We start from the raw sequence: 17917 nt of genomic DNA, 5'->3' as shown, positions 1-17917 counted from the left end.
ACTCTTGTAGTATTAACTTACTCGATAATGAGCTGATAGATGAACATTATCGCTATATATAATATCTTATCTTAAAACTTAAAAAAAATTGGCCTTTCAGCCACAAAAGTGCCCTTTTTTCATAATCTTGCCCCCCCCCCCCCCAGTCAAAAATCGTTTCGGTGCCCCTGTGTGTGCAATGTGCATACAGTTTTACATTAATATACAATACTGTTTCTGACCTTGAAATATGCAGACACTAGGGGAGCAAACTTAGGATGAATGATAGAAATGACACTATCATGACATTAAGAAATACAAAGTTCTTTTCAAGATCAATAGGCTGTTGCTTCTATTTTCCGGAATGGCCCGATTCGGTGAGAGCCCTATTCGGTGAGAGCCCTATTCGGTGATTTTTTTTAAATTATTGGGTACCGTAGCCTAATTATCATTGCCGTTATAGGGTTAGGGGATAGGGGATGGGGGTTAGGAGATGGGGGTTAGGGGATGGGGGTTAGGGGATGGGGTTTTTTTGGGGTTGGGGGATGGGGGTTTTTTGAGGTTGGGGGATGGGGTTTTTTGGAGGATGGGGATGGGGTTTTTTGGGGGATGGGGGTTGGGGTTTTTTGGGGGTTGGGTGTTGGAGGATGGGGCTTTTTGGGGGTTGGGGATGGGATTTTTTGGGGGTTGGGGGATGGGGTTTTTTGGGGGTTGGGGATGGGTTTTTTTGGGAGATGGGGTTTGGGGTTTTTTGGGGGTTGGGGATGGGGTTTTTTGGGGGTTGGGGGATGGGGTTTGGGGGTTTTGCGTTTTTTGGGGGTTTGGTTTTTTTGGAGGGTTTGGGGTTTTTTGGGGGTTTGGGGTTTTAGGTTAGGGTTGTTAGGGTTAGGGGTTTTAATTAGGCTACGGTACCTGATAATTTTCAAAAAAAAATTCAAAAAAATCACCGAATAGGGCTCTCACCGAAAAAGGCTCTCACCGAATAGTAGCAGACCCTCTATTTTCACTCCTTTGGTTTTGCTTGGTTGTCTGAGTGAAACTGCATTTAAGCAGGATTGAGAGTCACTTTTTCTTCATTTCCACAGCAAGTGATCAGTACCCAGAAGTTACCTACATAATGTACCGACATCTAATATCACTAGGCTATATTATGTATATATCAAGACTTCACAGACATCCTGCTTAGTGCATACATACAGAATGCCTGTTTTGAGTCAATATTGGCATTGTTCCTGAAATTCAAGAATAAGATTGGAATGGCCTGGCCAGAGAAGATGTAGGGTTTTTACCTTTATGAATAGCGAAGAAATAAATAGCAAAAACAAACGAAAACTTAAGAAATAAAAAAAATATTTGTTGATATATATACTAAGCATATTTTTGAAAATCAGCACCTTTCTGCAGTGCTGGAAAAAGTAAGTTGCACTGCAATTAGGACACTTTGACTCAGTCTAGAGTTAAAAGTAACTGTACCCGTACTTCAACAAAAAAAAACCTATGATTTTTTACTCAAACATCACACTTTCACTAATCTTTTCACTTTTTTTTTCAATTTTTGTTAGACTGTTATGACATTTAACCCTGCTACAAGGTAAAAAATTATTTTCCAGCACTGTCTCCATGAAACTTGCTTGCATCCCAATATGTACAGTATAGCAAAATGATTCAACAAATCCTAAAAACTCAAAATACTGTATATTATATACTGTATATCAGAGAAGTTTCACGATAGCCTACTGATACCCCAAAAAAACACTTGAACACTTTTGTACTGAAAAAGTGACAGTTAATGACCTCTTACCCAGCAATTCTAACAATATTTCAATACTTTTTCCATTTTCTGAACTCACAAAATATCACACTAAACAATACTATATATATATTAATATAACTAAAATTGTACCAGTTCAATATGATAACACATAACTGTCACTGCTTGCTTAACTGTCATAAATTGACAAGATGTCAGAAAAATGCATGGAGTACCTTTTGTGTCATGACTGTAACCCAACCTGACCAATCAATTGGTTATTAAAACTTACACATCCAAATATTCACATTAAAGAACCCAGGCTTAAGACTGAAATTAAAACAGTGAAATAAACTGAAATATTCACTCACACTGCAATATTTGTGTTAAACATAAACAAATGAAATATTCATAACAAACAAACATACAGCCCTCCAAATACCTGGCAGACATTTCCAATACATTCAGCTATGCAGGGCATGCCGATTGCCGGAAGACTTGTTTGCTGGTCTTTGTCATGATTAAACTTAGACTTCCAACAGGATTACAAACCAGTGACTGCACACTTGCACAGTGCACATCTAACTAGTAGCCTACTGTACTGGTAATTGTAGGCTACTGTAAGAATGTAGGCTACAGTAGTACAGATACACAATTACACATTTTTGAAGTTGTCTCAAGATATTTCTCTGGCAGATGGTGCTGACCTGCTCGTTAACACTGCATGTTTACCAGTAGTAGCCCTGAAGTGTTTACAATAGACAATGAAAGTTTGCAAATGATTTAATTTGACCCGGTGTTGCATTTTTAACAAGCCAAAGGAGGAAGTTCAGTTGGACACGTTTGACCACCACAAAAACTGCAAATTCAAGGCAGCCTGCAGTCTTCTTTTTCCCGCGCTTTTTAGAGTAAGCAGCAAAATTTTTCTCTCCAGGCCCAAATCAAAAAATGGACTCATAAAAAAAAATAAGGCCTGGAGAAAAGCTAATTTTAGAAGAACCAAGAAGAAAATTTAATTGTAGTCATATCAAAATCAAAATTTTCAAAATCCATCAGAAAGTTGCAGAGATAATACAATTTGAAGAAACCTTGAGTTAGACTAGCCAACAAGTCAACAGTCATTTTCTGCATTTAAGAAATTAAATCACTGCTGCTAGACAAATCATCAAGTTTTGAAGACAAAGAAAAGTAAGTCAAAAGGACTCATTTTGGCATCCTTTACATTTTCTCAACCGAGCCATTATTTTTTACCCAACTGTAAGTAGCCTAACCTTCAACCCAATCAAGACCAAGTTCAACCATCGACACCAAAGAGGTTCATTTATTGGAAGCTAAACAGTTCAAATTCAGAAGAAAAAAGATTAAATCTGGACAGTTCATCGTACGATACCACTCCATTTTTTTGTTTAATTTTAGCTTGTTATCCTATTAATTTGTACTTCTGCACAATATTTGGAGTGATCAAAAAAGTTCCCGCGCTTTTCAAAGCAAGCAGCAAAAATTTCTCTCTCCAGGCCCAAATCAAAAAATGGACTCAAAAAAATAATTAAGGCCTGGAGAAAAGCTAATTCTAGAAAAAGCAAGAAGAAAATTTGATTGTAGTCATATCAACACCAAAACTATCAAAATCAACCAGGAAGTTGCAGAGATAATTAAACTTGAAAAGACCTTCAGTTAGGCTAGCTAAGAAGTCAGCAGTCATTGTTTGTTTGTTTTTTTTGCATTTACGAAGATAATCACAGCTGCCAGTAAAATCCTCAAGTTTAGAAGACAAAGTAAGTTAAAAGGACTCATTTTTGACTTTCTTACATTTTCTAAACCCAGCCATTATTTTTCACCCAACCGTTACTAATAACCTTCAACCCAACCAAGACCAATTTCAGCACAAGCTCAACCATCAACACCAAAGAGGTTAATTTATTGGAAACAAATCAAATTTCAGAAGAAAAAAAGATCAAATCTGGACAGTTTATTGTACGCTACCACTCCATTTTTTGTTTAATTTTAGTTTGTTATTCTATTAATTTGTAGTTCTACACAATTTTGAAGTACAGCAATCAGATTCAGCTAGGTCAAGACTGACTAATATTTTTCCCCTAAGTTTCATCCTTTGTGACGTAATAATAATATTTTTGAAATCTTCACCTTCCAAACTCGTATTTTTTTTTTTCTCGTACTGTATTTTACAATTCGTATTCCGACATTGATCGATATCATAAACCGACTAACTTAGGCTACGTCTACGTAGCCTACTAAGTATATCCATTATCCTCGCCAGTCTTAATTCTCTTTTTAAGCTGCATATTTTAATCAGGTCATTTTAACACAATTCATTTGATTCTATATCACTGCTTGACGGAATTTTGCCCTGAGTTACCTCTCATCAACTAAAGTACCGTAATTTAATTTAGTTCTTAGTTTCAAATTAAAATTATTACTTAGTCAATTTCCAAAATCCTTGCTAAATTAAATATTTTATAACGCAATAATAGTGTTTTGTTTATTTTCTAAAGTGTTTCTTACACCACTTAAACCAGACTTGTTATTTGTTCTTTTTCGGTGCTTGTTGGTCACCGTCCTATTTCGTCACACATAAGTGAATTCTTTGATTATCCTGACTACAAGTTATAAATGCAGGTGTTGGTGATTTTGCTTTTAATCTGTTTTGTTGTAAAGTCATTTTGTAATCTTTCGTGTCCTGCGTTATTGGTTTTGTATTCATCTGTTGGTCATACTTTGTTTGTGGCAATGTCTGCGGATTGTAAAAATTTTTATTCAAAAAACTCCTTCTCTTTAACTAACAATATTAATAGGAACCAGCTATCGATTTTACATGTAAACATGAGAAGCCTAGTTGGCAACTTTGAAAAATTAGAATCACTGCTTGTCGAAATGCAAGAAGCACCGGACCTTATTGCTGTGTCAGAAACCTGGCTGAATGAAAATCGATTGCATTTTGTTAGCTTGCAAGGCTATAATTTTGTCCACTTTAATAACAAACAAACTGATGCTAAAATACAAGCAGGTGGTGTCGGGCTATACGTAAGCAGTTCAATAAAGTATAATCAAATTAATAATTTAAGTCTAAACTTACAGGAATGTGAAGATCTCTGGGTGGATATTACTTTATCAAACAATAGACAGTGCACAGTTGGTGTAGTATACAGGCATCCCAAAAATAAGTTAATTGAGTTTCAAACCAAATTCTGTGAGTGCATTGATTCGTTAAATAATTTCAAAAAACAATATTACATTTGTGGTGATTTTAATATTGATATGTTAGCAAAGACAAAAAATTCTGCTGTAAAAAGTTACTGTGATGCGTTTCTCTCTTTAGGCTGCAATCAATTAGTACAATCCCCAACCCGTGTAACTTCCACAAGTTCAACTTTAATCGATCATGTATACAGCAACGACCAATCAAATAAAATTCAATGCCATGTTCTTATTCACGATGTTTCTGACCACTTTCCTATTGTAGTTGTGATAAACTCTGTAAAACCAAAACAAGAAAAATATACACAAAAAGTAAGGAACATGAAAAACTTTGTTGCTGATGAATTCGTTTGTGATCTGGAAAATAGCTTGACCAACCAATACACAGAAAGGAATGATTCAGTTCATAGCAAATTTAATCATTTCATCGACACTTTTAACGACACTTTAAACAAGCATGCACCTTTACGATTGTTGTCTCGAAGAGAAAGAAAACTCAAGACCAAACCATGGCTAACAAAAGGAATTTTGAACTCCATCAAAACTAAAAACAGACTATATCACTTAAAAATAAAAGACCCAACAAACACTTCTGCACAAGCAACATACAAAAAGTACAGAAATGTACTTACTCATACCAAAGAGCAAGCAAAAAAAATGCATTACAGTTTTCTTATTACGCAAAGCAAGCACAACACTGGAAAAATATGGAAAACCATAAATGACATCATCAAGTACAAACATAAGCACACAGCTCACATACCAGAAGAAATAATTAGCACTGACAATGAAAAAATATCTGACCCTGCACAAATAAGTAACTGTTTTAATGATTATTTCACAGAAATTGGTCCTTCTATGGCATCTAAAATCCCTCTACCGTCTCCTGGCTCATTATTGAAATTGCAAAGTGTCCCATTTTCCTTTTTCCTAAAACCAGTCAATCAAGAAGAAGTATTAAAACATCTTAATAATCTTTCTGTCTCTAAAAGTACGGGACATGATGGAATACCTATAAGATTTGTCAAACTATCCTCACCAATAATCGCCCCTTTCCTCACCAACTTATTCAATGAGTGTATCGATAAAGGTGTATATCCTGATGTACTAAAGGTCGCTCAAGTTACCCCAATCTTCAAAAGTGGCTCCAGGAAAAATTGTTCCAACTATAGGCCCATATCACTATTGTCCCCCTTCACCAAAATATTCGAAAAATGCCTGTATGAACAAATGTACAATTATCTAACAAAAAAAGACCTGATCACACCACATCAGTATGGATTTAGACCACAATATTCCACTTCGTTAGCTGTGTCAAACGTTTGTGATAACATCTTAACTAACCTAGATAATAAAGATACAACTTGCTCTGTATTTCTTGATTTAGCTAAAGCCTTCGACACAGTTGATCACACTATTCTCATACAGAAACTGCAAACATACGGTTTTCGGGGCCTTCCATTACAATTGTTAAAAAGCTATATCAGCAATCGTCTACAGCACACGGTCGTCAATGGAATCTCTTCAAACTCAAGACAGGTTACCTGCGGTGTGCCCCAAGGATCGACATTGGGACCCCTTCTTTTCTTGCTCTATATAAATGACTTACCAAATTCAACAAACATGAATGTTAAACTATTTGCTGACGACACCAATCTTACGATGAGCGACAAATGTGAAATAAATTTGCAGAACAATGTGAATGCCGAAATGCAAAAAGTTTACAACTGGTTGAAGCTTAATAGATTATCATTAAATTTCTCAAAAACTGAATACATGCTAATAACAAATAAAAAACACATAAAACATTTTAACATTAACATTGGTAACACAAGCATTCAACAAAAAGATCAAATAAAATACCTTGGCGTTTACATAGATAACAAATTAACATGGAAATATCACATAGATAAAATTTGCGGAAAAGTAGCAAAAGGTTCATGGGCGTTGCTTAAACTCAGAAATTATGTCAACACAGACACTTTAAAAGATGTGTATCACGCTTTGATTTACTGTCATTTGCAATATTGTATTTCAAGCTGGGGAAAGGCCTGTGACAGTGCACTGGATCCATTAATAAAATTACAAAAAAAGGTTATAAGAATAATTACGAAACAAAATTACTATGCTCACACTAATTTTTTATTTTTCAAAATGAACATCTTGAAACTAAAAGACATACATAACATTGAAATAAAAAAACATATGTACAAAGTTCATATGAATGAGTATCCGTCTACGTATTGTGATTTATTTACAAATGCTTCATCTATTCATCAGCATAACACAAGATATCAAACAGGCAACAATTATTTTATAAACAGATCAAACACAGAATTTGGCAAGAAGTCCATGCAGGTATTGGGACCAATGCTCTGGTCAGAGGTTCCAAGTAGGCTAAAAAACTTATCATTTCATTGTTTCAAAAAAGAGATCAAAACGTTAATTTTACAAAGCTACAGTGCATCGTAAGTGATATGTTATGGAAACCAACTTGTCAGTTGCTTCGGAAACTTTATTATTCTCTGCTTGCTTCATGGAATTTTGTGTTTTGGCCTACGTTATCATCAATATGTTTTTTTTTTTGTGCGTATGCTGTTGTTGAAGCGCGGGAACGTTTCAATTATTGTTTTTCTCTTGTAAGCTTATTTTAAATGGCAAAATCGTAATTTCCGTAGGGTGGCAATTGACTAGTAGACCGTATGGTCGTCTCGTTGTCTCCCTGTCGGTATGGGAACTTGTGTATCTTTTGTACTGTGTATATTGCATATTTCAAACATGTACCTATGTTCCTGTTACTGACAAATAAAACATTGATTGATTGATTGATTGAGTGATTAGCTAGGCTACTAGGTCAAGACTGACTGCTAATTTTTTTCCCTAAGTTTCATAGTTTGTGACGTAATAATAGTATTTTTGAAATTTTTACCATACATTTCGTTTTCCGACATTGATTGGTATCTTAAACCGACTAAATTAAATATTTCATAACGCAATAATATAGTGTTTATTTTTCAAAGTTTTTCGTCTATCAACTGAAAGTCACTCCGTAGCCTAATCAGTCATATTGTCATTATTCATTGCACATGTATATATGTATTTACATCAAAACAGCACATTTTAACATCAAAACAGCAGACAGTTTGCTCAAAACATCAGATTGGTAACGTGGTTTTTGTTATTGCTGGACTTTATGACGTATTCTTGAGCTGTGTTTGCACGTTTTGGTCATTTTGAAAAAAATGAAAATAAATGAAACACTGGACTTTGGGCCTTGCCAGCGCCATTGAAAACAAATTTTTTTGGGTAATTGTTTTTGAAATGTATTCTTGAATGTTCAGTTTACTCATTTTAATGCTTAATTCCGGTTTGAAATTTTCCTTTAGTATGCCTTTAAACATTTTGTCGGGCCCTCCTGAACTCAAAAAATTGAAAATTCTGTAGTTTTAAAAAAGGGCATACCCATGAGGGGGCCCAATCGAAACACGGAACTAATATAACAACAATATTTTATGCAAAATTGTTGAAATCAACTTTTTTAGCGCATGAATTTAGACATTTTGTCGGGCCCCCTGAACTCAAAAATTGAAAATTCTGTAGTTTTAAAAAAGAGCATCCCACGAGGGCGCCCAATCGAAACACGGAACTAATAACAACAATATTTTATGCAAAATCGTTGAAATCAACATTTTAGCGCGTGAATTTAGACATTTTGTTGGGCCCCCCTGAACTCACCGGGCCCCGGTGCAATGCACCGGTTGTCCCCCCCTCTTGTGGGCCCTGGTTGTTACTGACATTTAAAAGGGCATATCAGATCACTAAAAAGGGTAGTGGGACATTATGGGCTACACTTTACCGTAAATTTTCTGTTAAAAGAAAAAACACTTTTTGCAAAAAACAAAACACAGAATAAGCTTGTTATAATATTGTAGTTTTCTCATCTCTCTGGTGCTCAAACGACACGAATTAGGTAAGCGACCGGTAAAACAAATAAATTTATCGTAATAGTAGGCCATGGCAAAGCTAACACTATTCCAGACAGCTACTTTATCTGACTCAGATCTGTACCCGATCTGGTAAAGATCTGGACCATATAAGGTGGCTGTCTGGGATGCCACCCCACTCCAGCGGCCCTAAGCTACGTAATAAAAGTGAACAAACTAATTGGATAAAAAAACATAATAATAGATAATCAAAATATCAGATAAAAGCAAAGAAAATTATAAATAATACGTGAAACATTAAAAGAAGCCATTCAGAAACCATCAATTAGCCTACAAGGTCGAACCTCTTCATTAGGGAACGTTAAAACATTACGTAACGCCTTCGAGGGAGAAGGGGGGGGGGTTTATGCAAAGCGTTACGTTAGCGTCACATCGGGGGGGAGGGGGTTCAAGCAAAACGTTACGTAACGCTTTCGAGTACGGAATGGTAGTTTTTTTGTGCTGAATTTGTAGTGAAAAAGCGTTACATGGGGGAGGGGGGATTGAAAAAAGCGTTACTTTGGCGTTACATGGGGGAGGGGGGGGGCAAAAATTCGGAAAAAAGCGTTACGTAATATTTGAACGTTCCCTTACGTGACTGTTAATCTTTTGAATGAGCTTGAAGAAGTTCTGGAACCTTTTTCTCGCCTCTCGGGGTGTGCGCTTGAGCAACTCATTTCAAGGACTTTTTTTCATTCAGACGCTGCTTGTGGATGGAATAATTTACTGCAACAATCGGAAACTTCATCTCTGCAAAACTTCTACAACACCGTTTCTCAACCTTTCGCCGGGTAGCATTGCTACGATGGTTGTCAGGTGCACGCAAAGAAATAGAAAATGTTTTATGCTTTTATTTTTTGTTTGCTGCGTAGATCAATTTATTGGTGTGATACTTTTTTGAAGTCATACCCTTTTTTTTTTCAACTAAAGTTTGTGTTATTAGACTATGTTTTTTATAATAAGTCTGTGACACTATTGCAATATCAAAGGCTTTATAATTATACAAATTTCTTGCTCTTTTAGCTTATCTCATTGAACAGTAGCTTACTTTAAAGAAAGTGCAACTACATGAGGCCAATGAAATAAAAATTTGCAAGCAATTCAAGAGAAATAATGAAATATTTGTGCTCCGCCACAATTTTACAGGTCTGCAAGTGCACTCTGAGGTCAAAACGGTTAAGAAACATTGTTTCTAAAAAGCCTCCACAAATATGCGAAACTGTCAGGATTCAACTCTCAAAGAAGCTTTTCCAGTCCGAGGATAAATATTCCAACAATCAATCAATTTTTGTGTGGGGTCATCATTAAGTTCCTTCCTCTCGTCGAGGGTTGGAGGCAATAAGGCGCCAAGTTTCTGTATTGTGAGATTTTTCTACTGTGTGGGATAGGCTATATCCTGCAAAATGTGCCTTAATTCTGGGATTTTAATCATTCAATTGACTGTCGCATCGGCTCCGTGGCTTAGTGGTTAGTAAGTACGACTCTAAATCGGTAGGCTTGGGTTCGATGCCCTGTCGGGTCATAGCTACTACTACAGTATCATAGCCGATGCGGCCTTTGATGAACTAAATGCTCAGTTCGTAAATTCTTCCAATGCTCCGTTTGTCGTGCAATGTCCCAAAGTGTTCTTGGTTGGCTGATTGATGTATTTCGTTGAAAATTAGATAGCCTACAAAAGTTGTTCGTTGCCTGCCACGAGAACGTCTCCCGAGAAGGCGACCGCTTAGAGTTAGACAAAGATTTTCGAATTCTTCTTTTCTGATGATGTGACCAAGAAATTTGAGTTGCCTTTGAGTTATGTTGTTCAATAGTTCCTTATCTTGATGTACCTGGTTTAAAACTTCTGCATTTATGATGTGATCAGTATATGAAATCCTGAGCATTCTTCTGTAAAACCGCATTTCAGCTGCTTCAATGTTAGGCTACGCCTAGTTTCTGTGTTGAAGGTCCATGTTTCACAACCATACTGGAGAACAGACCACACCAACACTTTGAGAAGTCGTAGCCTACCTTCTGCGGAATAGAACGATTTCGATCCAACAAATAGTCTATTCAATGCGTCTTTGGCTAGGCCTATTCTTCTTTGTATCTCTTTTTTCTACATCGTGCGTCCGCTGTTAAGAGAGAACCAAAATACTGTAGTTAAAAGAAGACACTTGTTCAATTGTGCTGCCTCCCCGGTGAAGTGCAAAGTGGGGTTCAGGACTTTGTTTTGAGATAGTCATTAGTCATGCATTTTGTTTTTTTGTCATTAATTTGGATTCCATATTTTGCGCTGATATCTGAAGTTTTGTTAATTAGTGTTTGTAAACCGTCCGAGGATGTCGCTATGAGCACAGTGTCATCAGCATATAGTGAATATTGTTTAAGGAGATGCCGTTTACTAAAACTCCCTCATCAATGCCTTCTATTTCTCTGAGACTCATTTCACTATGTAAGTGAAACAGATCTGGTGACATCACACAGCCTCGTCTGACCCCACGTTAAATTTTAAAATATCTAGACAGACCTTCAGGTAGGCGAACTGCAGTTTGCTGTTGGTAATACACATTCTTAATTCCAAAGACTTTGTAAAAATGGTAAGGGAGACTCAGGTAAGTTGGCCCAATGGGCAAGTTGGCCCACTCTAAATAATTTTTTAAGTAGCCTACAATAGGCTACTTATTGTGACGTATCATACGCATACCGAGAAAACGCTGTTGAAACTACCTTATCACCAGGTTTGGAGGCTCTAGCAAGCAGTATAAACATGTGAGCACAATTTTTGTAGGAAAAATCGTAATTTTAAATTTTGTGGATTTTAGAATTTTTTAGATGTCGAGTGAGTTTTTTCTTACTATATAAGAAAGGTTATTATTTAGTGAGTGCAACGCTAGGTGAAGCCGTTGTTAGAAGCTCGATAGTTTGACATAAATTTTAGTTTTTACAATATGGTTGGCATGCAGGGAAGTTGGCCCATTTCGTGGGTGGGTACGTTGGCCACCATGGCCAACTTATGCCTTCATAAGGTATTAGCCTATATAGAATGATAATGGACTAATTGATACGATGACTTATTTTTTCAAGATTGAAGTATAATCAAGTACCGGTATCCAAAGTAAGGAAATCGCGGCTTTACATCAGTATTAAGCGATCAATAACAATAATTCACTTCCTAACATCGTTTTTATGCCACAGATTGCGACAACGTATTCCTAACCCATATTGTAATAATACAATAATGATAAGTACGGTAATTAGATCAAGAAAACCAATCGCTGAAATGTGTCTCAGCAGGTGTATGAAGTGGGGCTAAAGATGTTGAGGAATGGTGTCAGTCAAAGAAAAATATGCAACCACTTCTCAAGCGACGGTCTAAAACGTACCTCGCTTCGGAGATAGCCTACATTAAAAAATGTTCCGAAATTGGTACCCATGCAAAATGGGGTTTGTACTGCAAACAAGGTCTTATCTATCAGTATCGTTAGGAATATAAAGGCATGTCGTTTCAACTACATGATATTTGATACAGCCTTCATTATTTTCGAAAGCTTATTTGGTGTAGCCTACTCATGTAAAAAGGTTTACTGAGGTAAAATAAGCTATGTATGCATAGTATGTATGTATGCCTGTATAAAACCAAGCAATAATTAGAAAGAAAGTAAAATTGAGGAGAAAGAGAGCTTTTCCTCTGTTTAGTATATCGAGAGATGGACACGTTGGCCACGTGGCCAACTTACCTTCCATGGTGGGCCAAATTACCTGCACAGGCGGGCAAGACGGTCCATTTTAATTTTTTCAGAAAACTTGAAAAATTACATACCTAAGATTGCTAAGAATGTTGGTTTGATGCAAGAATATGTCCACTTCTAGAGTGATAAATTCTCTACTCTTCAATAGCATTCGCTTTAACATATGTTTTGTTATTAGCTCACAAATTTAATTTTACATTTTGCTGGGCCAACTTACCCGAGTCTCCCCTACTGAATGTAATTCCTGTTTGGCACTGAGCAATGGAATGGATTAGGGTAATAATGTAGGCTATTCAGCTGCGCCTCTATACGGCTGCAGTTACACTTTCTGCTTTGTAAAGCGCTGAGGAGCAACGCTTTCTGCGATAGATACAGAGCAATAGAAAAGCAAGCATTATTATTATCTAATTGATTCAGCTTTATGATTTAATCCTACTGTTATATTTGCACTGCAACTTGCTTAGTCAGGGGTTCCCAACCTGTGGTAGGCTACTCGTACCACTAGTGGTAGGCCTACGCGAAGGTTTTTCAGGTGGTACGCGGGTAGCTTCCGTTTTTTTTTACAAAACCCTGGATTCACAACTTTATATTTTGATAATCTGGTTTTGTTTACAACAAAAAAAATTTCCGAAACTTATTCTTATTGTTTCGTATCACTACGATCTTTAGAATACCGGTCATGTCAATTGTCAACAAGGAACACAGTTGCTTTGCAAGCCCTACAACGTTAATTATGTCAAGTGATTGCTTGATAGATATCATCTACTGACTACTGTTTTACTCTGGTTTTATAGCTTAAGCTACAAATAACGTTGAATTATGCTAGTTGTAAGCTAAAAATATATAGGAATAAAATGTTTAATAGCAGTTACAAGGAATGTTTACCAATAAACTTCTGGCTCAGTAGGCTATGGCCTTTTCATATTCAATGCTAGCTTACTATGCTGTTCCACAGCTACTGATTTTTCATTCCACGTGGGAATGCGAGCAGGAATTTTCAGTCATGATGAACATCATGTCAAAAAATCGAAGCCGACTAGGTGCGCACGGAAATGACTTTCGATGCGCTGTTAGCAAAGTTACACCGCTCATCGATCAATTGGTGGACAGTAAACAAAAACAATATTCTCAGTAAATTTAGTTGTGGTGCTTTAGCAGTGACGATCGGTGAGGGAAAGCAAGGAAAACAGTGCTTACCTGAGCGAAAACTATGCAAAATATAATGCCTGAATTCTAGGTTTAACTTCTTATTATTTTTATCACGTCTATTTTAACTTGAAAATTACTGTGTTTGTGACTAGAATTACTCGTAACGCTTGTGAGTAGTCTAAGTCCTCACCAAACCGCATGTTTTGCCTATAAACGCCAATTAACGCAAACGCTCCTGTCAGAAACAATCACTGAGGCTCCAGGGAAATCAACTTTCCAAGTTGCTTTCCCCACGTTCAAAAACGTCAAAAAACGCCTTCGTTTTATCCAATCCTCACTCGTTTTGCAAAACGTCACCAGCTGCTTAGCCAATCAGATGTGTTATGGTTAGAGTTGCTTTCCTAATGACGTCAATGCGTACAATCGCTGGACTATCTCGTCATACGCGCAGAATGGTCTCTCGTCACGGAGGCCCCCAGACCCCCGCTGAAAGTGTTGCCTTCGGGCTTCTCCCGACGGTTATGCCCTTCGTACCTACCACCTTGCTGCAGCATATTTCCAAGTTGCTTTCCAAACGGTTTAAGCCACTGAAAGTCACTGTGCTTTCGTGTTATTTTAGTACACCGATATACTGTAATTCTTTTGAATAAAATATGATTCGATCAAATTAGTTGTTCTGCAAGAAGTGGTAGGCCTACGCATGGCAGTACAGAGCATCCAAGTGGTACGAGGTCGTAAAAAGTTTGGGAACCCCTGGCTTAGATGGAATATTTTGAACCTTTTTGGAGCGTAGGCGATTTTCAGCAAAACGATGAGCTACGTTTTTTTCACTGGAATAGTAGCCTATACCCAGACAGCAAAATCCGTCATTCTTACGTTGATTCTACGTCTACAGACATGGAATCAATGCAAAAATGGCGGGTTTTGCTGTCTGGGTAGGCTACTAATTTGTATTGTTCTGACTTTTATGTGGGCGTAGTTCGCTTTGAAAGCAGGCACGGACAAGTCACTTCTTGTGGCGTGTAGGCCTACAAGATTTATAGTAACTTTTTCAATATTGAAAATTTGTTTGCTTGAATGGCTTCAAAAATGCTGGCATGTACTGTGGTAAAAACGTAAATCATTCATTGTGTAGCACTTTTATTGTAGCCATGAACTTTGAATATTACTGAGTAAACGCTAAGTTATGTAAGTTAATCAGATATTTATTATTTATTTCAAGTTTGAAAGATGACTGCTGCAACAAAGGCTAATCAGAAAGTTAGGCCTACCTAAATTTATTTTTTTGCTGCTTGGTTGATTTGTAGGCTTAGCCTTAAGCTTACGAAAAGTACATTCCGCACTCCTGCCTCCTCAAAAGAAAAGTTTTACCTTGCTGTTTACGTAATAGTGGAACATAGCTTGAATTTACCCAACTTGCAAAACACTCTTTTTACATTACCGTAATTCAACATCTTTAGAGAATGCGTCAACGTAAAAAAACTTCTCTTGCTTGGCTAGGCTGGGTAGCCTACCTTACTTCCACTGAACTCGTAGGCCTACAAATCATAAAATGAAATCTTAAAAGCTATAAACTTTTTTTTAGTAGATTATAGCTTTGTTTTCAACTTTATCCGCTTTATAGGATAAGTTTATATTCTACCTTGAAAGTATACATATTTCGTCATTTAAAACTTAGTCAAAACTAAATTGGTTTTCACCGTTCACTCAAGTGCATATTTCAATGTGCGTAGCCTACCGGCTTAGGCTAAAGCAGGGGTGTGGAATTTGCGGCCTACGGAGCAAAGATATGCAACCCGGCGAGTCAGGCTCTTGGTTTTAACCATCCAGTAGGCTAAATCTAGAAATCCAGTAAATTTGTTATGCTTCTTAAATTGCACTACCGCATGGGTCACTCTGTGTTTGGGTTATCTTTACTCTGAGTATCAAGACCTGCTCTGTAGGCTACTTTACCGAAGTGCCTTGGCTAAGCAAGATTTCATGCTCAGGCGATTTATGATCTCAGGGTGAAAGTCATACCAACATTTTTAAAATTTAAAGAGCAACCAGTTGCTGAAATAGAGAACAAAAGTTGGTTGTGTGATCTGGTAACCAGCAAAGAGTCTTACGAAGAAAATCCATACAGAAAATATCTAGGTTATTCAAAAAATAACCAAATAGGAAAACATCCATAGCCTACGGAAAACATATTGACTTGAAAATCCGTATAGTTTAGGCTTGCAAAAAAGGTCAAAATCCCAACTGAAAAGCACGTAGCCTATTTGGAAAACATCCACCAGAAAAATATCGAAGCAGGAAATATAATAATATAAATAGAAAATATAAGTATTCTTCTCTTGAAATAAGGATTTTTCAGTATTTTTTGTTTGGATAATTTCCGTATGGATTTTTCCCCTATTAATGTGATCTAAACACGGAACTAAAATATAATCCGTGGATATAAACTTAGTTTTTTTGGTTGATCTAGTTAAACATTGGTGCGTCATGGTAACTAGACCTAGATTAGTGAGAAATGTTTAGCAATGGCTACGGTTTATAGATTCATAGTTGGCCTAACTTATAGGCGATACGTAACATGCTACTGTTTATACGTTGCATTATAGTTCAGTAGTTCACCAATATTTCTTGCATAGGCTATCGTTTAAAAATCTAATAAAATCATCATTGGCCCTAGAACAAATCACTTCAATTCAATTTATTTTTTCTTTGTCGGAAAACCACAGCAATGGTAAAGTTACAAATAGTTAACGGGATCAGAACCAGCAAAAGAAAAATAAAACACATCGAATAGAGATTGCAGCACCTCCGTTAGGCCGTATGATTACAAGCCACAACTTATTATCTACTCAGGACTAAAAAAATGTTGTTTTGTATTACCTACCTTAGTGCCTTATTTTGTTAAAATAGGCTACCGAGGGCCTAGGTAAGATTGCTTGCACAGTATATTTATCGTTAGAATTTGCGATCGTTGTGAAAAGTGATATTTTAATTTTATGACGAAACGCTTTGTGGGCTGTATTGTATTCGAACGGAAATTCAGCTGGAAAATCAGTTTTTACTTAGTTATAAAAAATGAGAAATGACCCACTGAAACTAATCGCTCCCAATTTTGTAAACCAAAATAGATTGGTCTTTCTAGATTTTTTTATTAGGCCTACTTAGTTGACTGTGCGATCAAACGGTGTTACACTGCTCCTGGCTAATCACATTGAACTGTTGATAACTAAGCGTGTTTTAAGCGTTACTGTATGCTTATAGATTGTACGTTATTGTGATTTAAACTTATTGTGTACGAAGTGTACCATTATAGAATCGGATTGGCAAAAAAAAAACTTACATTTTTCTCTTTTATTGCTGTATTGCACTGAACTTCTTTTTTTAAATAGCTCACTAACAACATTATGCGAGAATAAAACTTTTTTTTTTAAATTATTGAAATATTTTTATTAGTGTGCATTCTTAAAATATTTTAGAACATTTTTAAAATAAACGATAAAAAGAAAAGAATATTTTTGACATGAAAGTGTAGCCCAGAATAACAAGTGGCAATTGTGTGACATTTTTATGTGAGCACTGATGCATGAAATAGCACAAAATCAAAGTTGCCAGTTCAGCGGTTTTCCAGCGGAATTGGGCTAAATTTGTTTGGTTTCACAGAAAAATCTTAGCAATCGCTTATTTTTTTTGGTTTGGTTTTGTTCTGCTTTCACTGTTTTTTTTTCAGTTTCAACCATATTTTTTGCAATTTTTTCATATTTCTGGCTTGTTTCATCACTTGTGACAATTGGGCTAGTTTTCTGTTGCATTGGGCAAGAAATTTTAATGACATCTGGCAACTTACTTCACATTGCCGGCTGCGTTGAGACTTGAGGTCCTTTTTTCAGAAGTTGAGGTAAGTGAAAGCACGATTTTTGAAGTTTTAGCTATTGATAACATTGGGAGTCTATTTCTTAATAAGAAAAGATGTCTAATAGAATATTTGCATGTATGAGGTTGTTATATTTTTAATTTTGTATATTTTGACACATTCTAATGTCTTAGTGGTTGCCAAATAAGTAGTTTGTCATAGTTACACCTCAACAGTTGTGAGACACTCAACAGATGGAATG

This window comes from Aplidium turbinatum, chromosome 1, assembly GCF_918807975.1.
Source record: "Aplidium turbinatum chromosome 1, kaAplTurb1.1, whole genome shotgun sequence".
Lineage (NCBI taxonomy): Eukaryota > Metazoa > Chordata > Ascidiacea > Aplousobranchia > Polyclinidae > Aplidium > Aplidium turbinatum.
The sequence above is the reverse complement of the archived record's forward strand: the minus strand, read 5'-3'. Positions refer to the sequence as shown.